The sequence below is a fragment of the Sminthopsis crassicaudata genome, chromosome 1 (genome assembly GCF_048593235.1).
Source record: "Sminthopsis crassicaudata isolate SCR6 chromosome 1, ASM4859323v1, whole genome shotgun sequence".
NCBI classification, from domain to species: Eukaryota; Metazoa; Chordata; class Mammalia; order Dasyuromorphia; family Dasyuridae; genus Sminthopsis; species Sminthopsis crassicaudata.
Genome location: NC_133617.1, coordinates 667426596 through 667439559, shown reverse-complemented (window position 1 = coordinate 667439559; position 12964 = coordinate 667426596). Strand labels below are relative to the sequence as shown.

General features: G+C 35.7%; 1 protein-coding gene across 3 annotated transcripts in view; it reads right to left on the bottom strand.

Annotated features, from left to right (window-relative positions):
• The window catches only part of ACKR2 (atypical chemokine receptor 2), an 83416-nt gene that overhangs the window by 6735 nt on the left and 63717 nt on the right, over nt 1-12964 (bottom strand). The window contains exons 1-2 of one of the 3 annotated variants that reach the window (XM_074283168.1): nt 8566-8774; nt 7547-7686 (exon numbers count right to left, since the gene is read on the bottom strand). The exons of 1 other annotated variant lie outside the window; for it this stretch is intronic. The gene's annotated coding sequence lies outside the window, so the exon portion shown is untranslated. Of the gene's footprint in view, nt 1-7546; nt 7687-8565; nt 8841-12964 lie in introns of those variants that run through there. One more of the 3 variants, XM_074283166.1, reaches the window with a different exon arrangement.

The window sequence follows — 12964 nt, the reverse complement described above, 5'->3', positions numbered from 1 at the left end:
CAGACTCCAGATTCCAGACTCCAGACTCTAGACTCCAGACTCTATCTTTGACCAGGCTCGTGGTGGCTGGCCTGCTTTTATCACTTCTCCCCCCAAGACCAAGGTCCATCAAGAGATCCTCCAGAAAGCTAGTCTAGACATTACACTTATCCTAGAAGCTGACATTTGGGATTTTATCAAATACTAGATTGCTATAGTCAATGCTTAGTGTGTTGTGTATGTCTAATTTATTCCATGGATCCACCACTCTATTTCTTAATCAGTACCAAATAGTTTGGATGGCTGCTGCTTTATAATACAATTCTAGGTTAAATACTGCTAAGCTACTATCCTTTGTATTTCTTTTTTCATTAATTCCCCTGATATTCTTGACCTTTTGTTTTTTGGTGGTCCAAGAAACACCAAAAAGATTATGGCAAGTGTTTTTATTTATTTAATACCAAAGCAGACTTCATACAAAAGAGTAATAACCTCCTAACTCTCATATTACATATGAATAATAAAGGCTTATGACTATGTTAGAAGTGTAATCATCTATCTTCAACATAGAGAAGAGCTAATCCAATTCCAATTGATCAATGATGGACAGAATCAGCTACACCCAGAGAAGGAACACTGGGAAATGAGTGTAAACTGTTAGCATTTTTTTGTTTTTCTCCTCAGGTTATTTTTACCTTCCGAATCCAATTCTTCCTTTGTAACAAGAACAACAACAACATTTGGTTCTGCACATATATATTGTACCTAGGATATACTATAACATATTTAATATGTATGGGAATGCCTGCCATCTAGGGGAGGGGGTGGACGGAAGTAGGGGAAAATTTGGAACAGAAGGGAATACAAGGGATAATGTTGTAAAAAATGTTATAATTATAAAATTAATTAAAATTTTTTTTAAAAAGTGTAATCATCTATATGTTCCTGGTATTGTTTATGCTCATCATCACTGATTGATATTACTAAACCCATTATGAACTTTAAAAATTAGGTGTCACTGACCACTTTTTGGTGACTTGATAGTTAAGATTCTTCCTATTCTTTTGGGTGAATGGGGGGGTGGAGTGTTATATTGCTGTCTTTTTTTTTTTCTTTTCTATTTTACTGTTTCTCTTATTTAAGTTATTTAAGCAGACTGCTTGCATTTTCAGTATTAGGGTTATCCAGTAATGGGTCTGAAGTCACTCAATTGGTGGAAGATCCACTAGAACTAGGATGTTGCCATTAAAATATCGGGTATGAGAGAAACCTTATTTCCAGGGCCCTACCATGTAAGCTAGGGTACTAGTGTCATACCTCATGTAAGCAAGGCTAGTTTTTTCCTTAACCATTAAGACCAGTATTGAGACTTAGTTGGCCCAAGGAACTAAGGCTTTTGATGTAGTTTCCTATTGTCCTAATTACAAAAGCCAATACATGTGGAGTCAGGAACTTCCCTCTCAGGCTTCTGACCAATGTACCAACATGGCCAACATAAAGAGAAGATTGCTAGATTGCTATAGTCAATGATTATTGTGTTGTGTATATCTAATTTATTCCATGGATCCACCACTCTATTTCTTAATCAGTACCAAATAGTTTGGATGGCTGCTGCTTTATAATACAATTCTAGGTTAAATACTACTAAGCTACTATCCTTTATATTTCTTTTTTCATTAATTCCCTTGATATTCTTGACCTTTTTGTTTTTTGGTGGTCCAAGAAATCAATGCTGTATCATTCATTGCCAGATATTCTGTAAGGAATATGGCTAACTAAATGTTCACTTGATAACTGATAGATGGTGTATAAATGGCTCATTTCATTCCAATATCAAACCTAAATCCCTAAATTACCTTGAATCAGGCCTGGCAGTCTCCCCATTATGCCATGCTGTCTTTTACTACATTTGGTAGATTTATTGCACTTCTGGGAAGGGAGTTAGTATTCCCCAGAAAATTTTTATGCACTTGAGTTCCTAAGATTTCATCTAGAATTTGAGGCTCCTAATAAAAGTCAGATCAAGACCATGATCAATGTGGGTAAGTGGAAGGAATGAAACATAAAGAATGCAACATGTGGGATTTCAGAAAAGCACTAGACCGATCAGATAACAGTGTGCTAATCAAAGTGAGGTGATTCAAAAAGTGTACTGGCAGCCTTAGATAACTTTGGAACCAAATAAAATCAGATCCCATTGCATTTGTCCACTGGCAGACTGTTTGGCAAATAGGGATAAGAATTAGAATATGACCCAAGGGTTATCTTTGAAATGGGCCACTGGGGGTAGAAATCCATAAACCACAAAACCTACTTTCTATGAACTATGAACTTTATCTTCTAAAGTAATCTCAGCTTCTTTTTTATTATAGCTTTTAATTTACAAAACATTGACAATTTGTCATTTACATTTGTCAATGTAAAAACATTGAAAAAAAATTTTCAACATTGACCCTTGCAAAATTTTCTGTTCCAACTTTTCCCCTCCTTCCCTCACCTCCTCCCTTAGATGACAGGTTGTCCAATACATGTTAAATATGGTAAAGTATATGTTAAATCCAATATATGTATACATATTTATACAGTTATCTTGCTATACAAAAAAAATTGGATCTAGAAAGGAAGAAAAAAATCTGAGAAGGAAAACAAAAATGTAAGCACACAATAACAGAAAAAGGGAAATGTTATGTTGTTGTTCACTACTCATTTCCCATTATTCTCTCTCTGGATGTAGCTGATTCTCTTCTTTACTGAACAATTGGTTTGAATCATCTCATTGTTCAAGAGAGCCACATCCATCAGAATTGATCATCATATAATCTTGTTGTTGCCATGTATAACAATCTCCTAGTTCTGCTTATTTCACTTAGCATCAATTCACATAAGTCTGTCCAAGCCTCTCTGAAATAAATTTTTTACTGAACAATGATATTCTATAACATTCATATACCACAATTTATGCAGCTATTCTCCAATTGATGGGTATTGATTCAATTTCCAGTTTCTAGTCACTACAAAAAGGACTGCCACAAACATTTTTGCATGCATGATCTCTTTCCCTTCTTTGGGATATAAGTAGTAACACTGCTGGATCAAAGGGTATGCACAGTTTGATAACTTTTTGAGCATTGTTCCAAATTGCTCTCCAGAATGTTGTATTCATTCACAATTCCATCAACAATATATCAGTGTCTCAGTTTTCCCACATTGCCTCAAACATTTGTCATTATTTTTTTCTGTCAACTTAGCCAATCTGAGAGGTATGTGAGTGGTATCTCAGAGTTGTCTTACTTTGAATTTCTCTGATCAATAATGATTTAGAGCACCTTTTCATATGATTAGAAATGGTTTAAATTTAAATTGTTTTCCCAGTTTATTGCTTTCCTTCTAATCTTGTCTGTATTAGTTTTGTTTGTACAAAAACTTTTTAACTTAATATAACCAGAGTTTTCATTTTCTAATCAATAATGATCTCTAGTTCTTCTTTGGTCACAAATTCCTTTCTGTTCCATAGATCTGAGAAGTAAACTATCCTATGTTTTTCTAATTTATTTATAGTTTCATTCTTTATGCCTAGATCATAAATCCATTTTGACCTTAGCTTGGTATATGGTGTTAAAGTGTGGATCAGTGCCTAATTTCTGCCATACTAGTTTCCGATTTTTCCAGAAGTTTTTGTCAAATAGTGAATTCTTATCCCTAAAGCTGAGGTTTTTGGGTTTGTCAAACACTAGATTGCTATAGTCATTGACTATTTTGTCCTGTGAATCTAATCTATTCCACTGATCAACTAGTCTGTTTCTTATCCAGTCCCAAATGGTTTTGATGACCACTGCTTTATAACATAGTTTTAGATCTGGTACAGTTAGGCCTTCATTTGATTTTTTTTTTCATTAGTTTTTTTTAAATTCTTGACCTTTTGTTTTTCCAGATGAATTTTGTTGTTATTTTTCTAGATCAGTAAAATAGTTTTTTGGGAGTTTGATTGATACAGCACTAAATAAATAGATTAGTATCGGTAATATTATCATCTTTATTATATTTGCTCAACCTATCTAAGAGCACTGAATATTTTTCCAATTATTTTTATCTGACTTTATTTGTATGGAAAGTGTTTTGTAATTTTGCTCTTATAGTTCCTGACCCTCCCTTGGCAAATAGATTCCCAAATATTTTATCCTATCAACAGTTATTTTAAATGGAATTTCTCTTTGTAGCTCTTGCTGTTGGATTTTGTTAGTGATATATAAAAATGCTGATGATTTATGTGGATTTATTTTGTATCCTGCAACTTTCCTAAAGTTGTGGATTATTTCTAATAGCTTTTTAGTAGATTCTTTGGGGTTCTCTAAGTATACCATAATATCATCTTCAAAGAGTGATAATTTTGTTTCCTCACCTACAGCTTCTTTATTTATGAAATGAAAACAAATCTTATACTACTTTCCCCACAGTTGTTGTGAAAGAAAGCCTTTGCAAACTTTGAAGTTGAAGAAAATATAAAATAAATCCCTATACCACACAAGCTGTTGGCAAAAAATAGCAATAGAAAATAATCTTGCCAAATTTTTTCTATGATGCAAATATGGGCTTGACATCATAATTGAGAAGAGATAAATAAAGAAAACTATCAACCAATATCCCTAATGAATATTGCTGAAAACTTTTTAATTAAAATATTAGCAAACATATCAAACAGATTCTACAACATATCAAAATCTATACTTTTATTAGTTTGCATTTATACTGAATGGACTGATCTATATTTGTAAAGCTGTAAATATAGAACTGATCATATTAATAAGGAAAAATCATGGAATTATGTTAGTATCTGGGGAAAAAAGCTTTCAACCAAATACAGCATTGAAATATTTCTGCTGAAGGTGTAAAAAGGAAATAAAAAGACCTTTCCTGAATACATTAAATACCTAAAACCAGTAATAAGGGAGATTATTGTTATTTCCAAGGAGATCAGGAATAATGCAAAGATGTCAATTGTCACAATTACTTGACCCCGTGCTAGGAAAACTATATAGAAAAAGGCAAGAAAAATGAATTGATGCATAGGCAAATAAGAAAGATTTATCACTTTTTGAAAATGGTATGGTTTTGTGCTTAGAAGAACCAAGAGAGTCGTCTAAAAGCTAATTGAAATAATGCCAACAAAGTTGCAACATACAAAATTCCCCTAAACCATCATCATTTCTGATCATAAATCATCTCAGCAAAAAGAGATAGAAAAACTATAACTATAGACACACTAAGGAGGCAGAGACAAGATGATGAAGTTAAAAAAACACTCAGCTGAGTTCTCCCAACATTTCTCTTCTAACAACTTTAAAATAACACCTCAAATTAAATTCTGAAGTGACACAGCCAAAACAAAGCCAAAGTAAAACATAATTATAACCAAAATAAGATAAGAAGTTGGAAAAAGAGATGTGTAACACAGGGGAGAAGACTGAGCTGAAGCCCCCTTACCAGTTGTAAGACTAGATGATGGTACCAGAAGCAGTAGCAGCTTCCAGAATTCTCAATCCATTGATAGTGAGGGAATCTTAAGACTGGTCAGAAAGAGATAGCATAGGATTCCTACATTAGCACTGGATGCAAAATTAGACACTATTTTGCAACTATTGCCTACTCTCACTTCTGAGTCACAGTTAAGGGGAAGAGAATACCTTTGGCCAAGAGGGAGTGGGAATCCTGTTGAGCAGTGTCACTTCCAGTTTCAAAGGACCAGGGAACCTAGGAATAGTAATTTTTCTGTTCCTAAGAGAGCATGAAACTGGAGGAGCAATTCTGATTGCAATACCAATGGATAAGAGGGTTTTTTGGGTAAGGACCAGAGTGTAAACTAGGAGAACAGTGACAATACCTCTGTCCAGATCACATCATCTTGAAAGCATTGAAAATTTCCAAACTTCAATTTTCCAAATTTCCAATTTTAAACAGCAGTTTGAACTTCTACTCTCATGCCAGGAACTGAGCCCAACATTATGATAAAATTCCAATTAAAAAAAAAGTGAAAAAATAGAAAACAGAAAAAAGAAAAAGAAAAAAAAAACCCTGACTATGAAAGGCTATTTAATGTCAGGGAAGATCAAGACACAAACTCAGAAAAATATAATAAAGTGAAAACAGTTATAAAGAAAGACTCAACAAAAAAAAGTTTATGTTGTACACATCCCATAAAAATTCCTGGAAGAGCTAAAAATGATTTTCAAAATCAAATAAGAGCAGTAGACAAAAAATGAACTAAAGACATGAAATCAAAGGAAGATAATTATGAAAAGCAAGCTTAATAAAAGAGGCACAAAAATACTGAAGAAAATAACACCTTAAAAATAGAATTGACCAAAGGGAAAAAGAGATACAGAAATTCACTGATGAAAATCATTCCTTAAAAATTAGAACTGGGCAAGTGGAAGCTAATGACTCCATGAGACATCAAGAACCAATAAAACAAAATCAAAAGAATGAAAAAAAAAGAAAAAAAATTTGAAATATCTCAACAAAAAAAAAAACAAATAAGCTGGAGAATAGATTGAAGAGACATAAGTTTAAAATTATTAGATTACTTGACAGCTGTTATCAAAGAAAGAGCCTGAATACCATATTTCAAAAATTATCAAAGAAAGCTCCCACAATATCTGAGGTCCAGACCATAAAATAAAAATTGAAAGAATCTATCAATCATCTCCCAAAAGAGAACCCAAAATATAAAACTCCCAGTCATATTACAATCAAATTTCAGAGCTTCCAGGTCAAAGAGAAAATAATTGAAGCATCTAGAAAGAAACACTGAGTATAATCCTTTCAGGGAGAAAATAAATATTCAATGAAATAGAGGACTTTCAGGCATTCCTGATGAAAAGACTAAAATTGAATGAAAATTTGATTTTGAAATACAAAACTCAAGAGAAGGATAAAAAGGTAAACATGAAAGAGAAATCATAAAGACTCAATAAAGTTACATTTCCCTTTCTAGATGGGAAAATGACACATGTATCTTCTAGGAACTTTATCATTATTAGGTTAGTTGGGAGGTTCTGCATAGAAGGAGGGTTCAGGAATGAATCAATTAACACAATGTTAATGATAGGTAAGAAAGTGGGTTACCCTGGAAAAAGAAGGCCAGCACTCAATCACAGCATCCCGAGAAGAGAGGTATAGAGAACAAGACTAGCCCCACTGCCTCATTTTATTATTATTTTGTAAATTATTTCAATTTTTTCCCTCATTTTCTCATTTTAGAGATGAGCCACTATGTTATACTCTTTTATTCATTGTGGTGCTCACATTTATTATTTATTTTTGATCAAGATTTACCTTATGGGTATTTACACACATATATTGTATCTAGGTTATATTGTAACACATGTAAAATGTATGGGATTACCTGCCATGGGGGGGGGGAGGGAGTGGAGGGAGGGAGGGGATAATTTGGAAAAATGAATTAAAAAATATAAAAAAAAACGTAATAAAAACGTGCAGGAGACAAAAAAAAATAAAAATAAAAATGTGCTTTGTAAAAAAAAAAAAAAAAAAAAAAAAAAAGATTTACCTTATGCCCACCTCATGGAAATTTCAGAGATTGGAAGCTCTCTTCCTTTACATCTAAAAACCTTTCCCATGTGATACAGTAATAACTGACATTTCTCAAAACTGTGCAAAATGCTTTGCATATAATAGATCATCATAAATCTGTAAGATAAGTGTGAGAAAAACAATCCTCAAACTTTTTTGGCTTCAGGATACCTTTACATTCTTAAAATTATTGCAGATCCCCCAAACAGCTTTTGATTAAACCTTAAAACTTTTGTTTTCTTTTGATATTGTGCTGTTAGATATTTAACAACCCACTCTCCAAAAAGTGTTTATAACAAACTCTAAAGTGTAATCTCTACTACTGAAATTTTCTCCATCACATTCTTAAAAATAGACATTCAACAAAACAATAAATCAAGTTCTGATTTTGTAGCATTTCTGAGGTATAGATGCTTACATTGAAAATTTGAAATTGAAAAATTGAAAAACTAATGATCAATTAGTTGTTAAACATTGACTAGCATAACTCTGGAAGCTCTTAGGCACTAATTTAGAGGCAACTCTGGAGGCAAGAATATTTGAGAGTCAGGAATTTGCTGGGTGACCTTAGGCATGTCGTTCAACTGTCCGCCTCGGTTACCTCCACTACAGAGACTAAATGAGGATTAGCACCTGCTTGCCACTGTTGTTGTGAGGATCAAATTAAATAACATCTAAGAATCACATCACAAACTTTAAAGTGTTCTCTGCATGTGAGTTATTCCAGCACACAGCAAGCCTGTGAGGCCCAATACTACATAATATTATCATATTTTTATATGACTTTGAAATTATAGGATGATAGAGACCACCTAATCCAACCTGACCATTTTCACGGTACAAAACTGAAGCTTAGAATATAATGTGACTTGCTTAAAGTCAGAGACAGTAAGAACCAGTGCCTCACATCCAGTGCTCTGCCCTCCCCTTAACAACTGTAGGTGACTAACCCTTGGAGGAAAACATCTGAATGTGACCAGTTCCTACCACACTTACCAATTCTCTGGTCAGTGAAGAAAGCTTCCCTCCTTGGCCTTGAACTGACTGGCAGTGCTTGGGCCAAACCTCTTTTGGCTAGGTCAGACCCTCTACCTTCCTCAGGAACTCCTCTTCTTAGATCCTCTTGTCTAGAGGGAAGTGAGGTGAGTAAAGGGATACCACTGTAGCATTTTCTGTCCTGGAGGAATAGCACTGGAATGGTCAGTCAGTCCATATCCTGTTTCAGAATAGGAAAACATAAATTTCCCTCCTGCTTGACTGAGCTTCAAAACAACTGGGACATTGGCTTAAATTAAGCGCTGACTCAAACTCAAATGACCTTAAAGTCAAAATCAAATGATCTCAAATTTTCCTTAAAACAACAGTAGTTAGAAAACATATTTCCTGATGGAAACCATAGCCTCGATGAACTAATCCCTTTCAGCTGAAGCTCTAATAGGCCTTATTGTAGGCCTTACTCAAGTGCAAGTCCTTTTTTTCTCTAGATTTCCTCCTCTGAGTTAGATGTTTCAACTCTGAAATTCTGTATTCAATGTCCTTTCTAGCTCTGAATGGCCAAGTTCTTCAATTCTACTTTCATGTTACACATACCAGTCCCTCCTTCCTCCTGGGTTTCCAAATGGGACCTTTTCATATCCTTGTTTCATCCTAGGATGGCTTATCCTAAGTGCTGCCTATTCATCCTAGGATGGCAAGGCTTTTGTTATTTAAAGGGTTGCTAGATATCATTTCTTTTAATTCCCTCAATGTACACATTAAGAAACTGAATTTCAGAAAGTAGTTCCTTGTCTAAATTCTAACCTGTAGGAAGTGGCAAAGCTAGGATTTGAACCCACTTTTAACTCTCCAAAACTCTCTCCATTGAAACTCCTTTGTTGACCCCCTGGGGAATTCCATTAGCTTCCTAGGGGACGACTAACTATTAGACAAAATGATTTCTTCTCCAACCTCTGCCCAGTTCTAATCATCCACATGTATTTCTCTGATCCCAGCAAGCATATGGTTGGCTGTGTGACATGGGTCAGTGTCATGTTTCCTGTGGTTACAAAGAGGCCCAAAGAGTTAGAGGGTATGTCAGATGTTTATGCAAAAAGACAGGAAGAATTCTTAGTTCATGAGAAGGGAACCACCTATCCTATTGAGCACATTCTGAGAAACCACAGGCCTGGACTACAACAGGAAAGGATAGAGGGGAGAGGTGACTGTTAAGATTTGGAGGCAGAAGACCTGGGTTTGAATCAAGAGTTTATTTTCACTATGACATGAATTTAGAGCTGGTAAAGAAAGACCTCAGATATTACTGAGTTAAGTTGCCTCAACTTTTTTTTGTAGTTTTGTTTGGCAAGATGGAAAAGGGGAAGCCAGGTGCAGCAGACCTGGCTTCTCTTTGGTTGGCAAATTCTCCAGAGATCAAGTTCCAGACCAAGGTTGGGCTCTTCTCAAAACGCTACAAACGTTTCTTGTTTTCTATTCCATATTTAATCTCCCTCACCCTTTCCAGGGCCCTCCAAATAATTGTATAGCCAAGAGCAAGTCTGCTAAATAGATGGTATTTCCATCATGCCTTAGGTTTTCAAAGTTTTTTACATATTATCCCATTTGTTTCTCATTACAAACTTGGAAAGCAGGTGCTATTATTGTCCCTAACTTTACAGATGAGAAAATTGAGGTTGAGATGATAAATTACTTAAAGTTCCATAACTACAAAGGACTTAAACTTTGGTTTCCTGATTCCGAGTCCAGGATTCTCTTCACTGCCATTTTACTGATAGATTAAATCGAGTTATTAGACCTCTGCAGGGCTGCTTCCACCCAACTCTTTCCTGTGGTGCCAGGAAGATACAGCAAGAGCAGGGCCACACTCTGGTAAACTATAGAGAGGCTAAACCAGGTTGAGAGTAACTGAGAAGCCCCAAACCCATCAGTAAGTTAGGGGGATGTTTACCCAAGCAGGCAAAGCCTTTCCCTGCCAGTATGAGCAGATGAGAATGATTTGCTCCATTGGCCATGAAGATGGCTGAAGCAGGGGCTGTGGAAAGCTGAGAACTTGGTCAGACATTGTAGACACTAAGGTCACATACAGCACTCTGGGCCATCAGCAGGAATCCTGACTTTCTTCCTGCCACTGAGCTTCAATGCTCAGGAAGAGTGAGTGAGGCTTGAGGCTTTTTGTAACTCTGTCTCCCGTAAATCCGATTCACGCACAAGTGCAGACATTAGCCCTGATGTCAGTGTTCTTTTGGAAAAGGGACAAACAACAAGTATAACAGCAGGGATTGGGATGGAAAGGGTGGGGGATTGAACAGAACACTCCAAAGAGAGAGGAAGTGATCCACACAGTTATGGAAATAGGACAGTCAGTGTTTTTCTGATGGCAGGAAGCTGAAAGGGACTTGCTGCTTAGATACTAGAAAGGGAATCACTAAATCAGTGTATTCTCTCTTGGCTCAGACATTCAAGGATGAGTCTGAAGTGAGCTATCACATCCAAACCAAATGCAGTCTGCTTCTCTGTCCGTCTATCTAACTTTTCTATTTTCTTTCTTTCTTTCTTTCTTTCTTTCTTTCTTTCTTTCTTTCTTTCTTTCTTTCTTTCTTTCTTTCTTTCTTTCTTTCTTTCTTTCTTTCTCTTTCTTTCTTTCTTTCTTTCTTTCTTTCTTTCTTTCTTTCTTTCTTTCTTTCTTTCTTTCTTTCTTTCTTTCTTTCTTTCTTTCTTTCTTTCTCTTTCTTTTTCTTTCTTTTTCTTCCTTCCTTCCTTTCTTTTTCTTTTTTTCTTTCTTGTATCTATATATCTATCTTCAACCTGCCTATCTTCTGTCATCTATCTAGCTGTCTGTCTCTTTATCTATCCATTCATCTATCTACCATCTATCTTCCAAACTTCTAACATCTATTTATCTCTCCCTCTCCCTTTCCTTCTCCCTCTTTCTCTCCCTCTCCTTTTCTCTCTCTGTCTCTCTCTGTGTGTCTTTTTATCTCTGTCTCCTCTTCTTTCTCTCTCTCTCTTTTCCTCCCTCCCTCTCTCTCTCTCTTTCTCTGTCTCTCTGTTTCTGTTTCTCTCCCCCTCTGTCTCTGACTGTCTCTTTCTTTCTAACTTGTACTTGCATATCTTCTCTCCATCTATCTCTCTCTCTATCTACATATCTCTCTCCCTCCTTCCCTCTCTTCCTCTCTCTCTGTCTCTGACTCTCTGTCTGTCTGTCTCTAACTTGTACTTGCATATCTTCTCTCTAACTATTTATCTCTATCTACATCTCTCTCTGTCTCTTCTTTCTCTCTCTCTGTCTCTCTGTTGCCATCTCTCTCTCTCTGTCTCCATCTCTCCATCTACCTCTCTATCTACTACCTATGTGTATTAATATATTTATACATATATATATATGTATATATATACATTCTCTACTCGCCTATTACCTCTCTCTTTCCCTCTCTATCATACCCCTCCCTATCTTCTATCATCAATCTATATGTCAATATATGTATGTATCTATCATCTACCTGCCTATCTTCTATCATCTATCTTTGTCTCTGTCCATCTATCTATATTCTACTTGTCTTCTATCATCTGTCTCTCTCTATTTATCATCTGTCTTTCACCTCCACATCTTCTTTAATCTATCTACATATCTATTTTTGTTTGTATCTATCTTTTGCCTGCCTATCTTCTATTATTTATCTATCTGCATGTCTGTCTCTCTATCCATTCATCTATATTTATCTATCTATCTATCTATCTATCTATCTAATCTATTTATATTCTTCTATCTTTCATTTATCTGTTTGTCCACCTCTATTCATCTATTTACCTTGCTTACCTCTCCCTATCTTCTCTCATCTATGTATCTATATATCTATGTATGTTTGTATCTATCTTCTACTGCCTATCTCCTAGTTATCATTTAGCCAACTGTCTACCTGAGTCTCCATCCATTCATCCATCCATCTCTTTCATCTATCTCTCTTTCTGTCTATTTATCTATCTTCTACCCATTATGTATCTATGTATATATCTATCTTCTACCTATCATCCATCTACTTATCGGTCTATGTATATATCTGTCCATCTCTCTGTCCATCTAGCTTCCTTTGCCCCATCTTGTCCAGCCTGGAAGTGCAGCAGTCACTCGTGAATGTGATCCCACCTCAGCAATGACCAGGAGTTCGAAACTGATCCTCTCCTGCTCTGGGCTGTTCCGCCCCTCAGGCAGGTTAGTGCCTCCAGCTTCACCACAGTAACTCTGGTCCCCATCTCCAGGGCACTCTCCGTCCCATCTTTCTTGGTAGCAGCCATTATAGCCCTGGGCCACCACACCCGGCTTAGAATGTTTCTTTAAGTTTCTCCCACTTCTGAAGTGCTTTGCACCAGAATAGCAAAAGCTTCCATTCTGTAGCTCTTC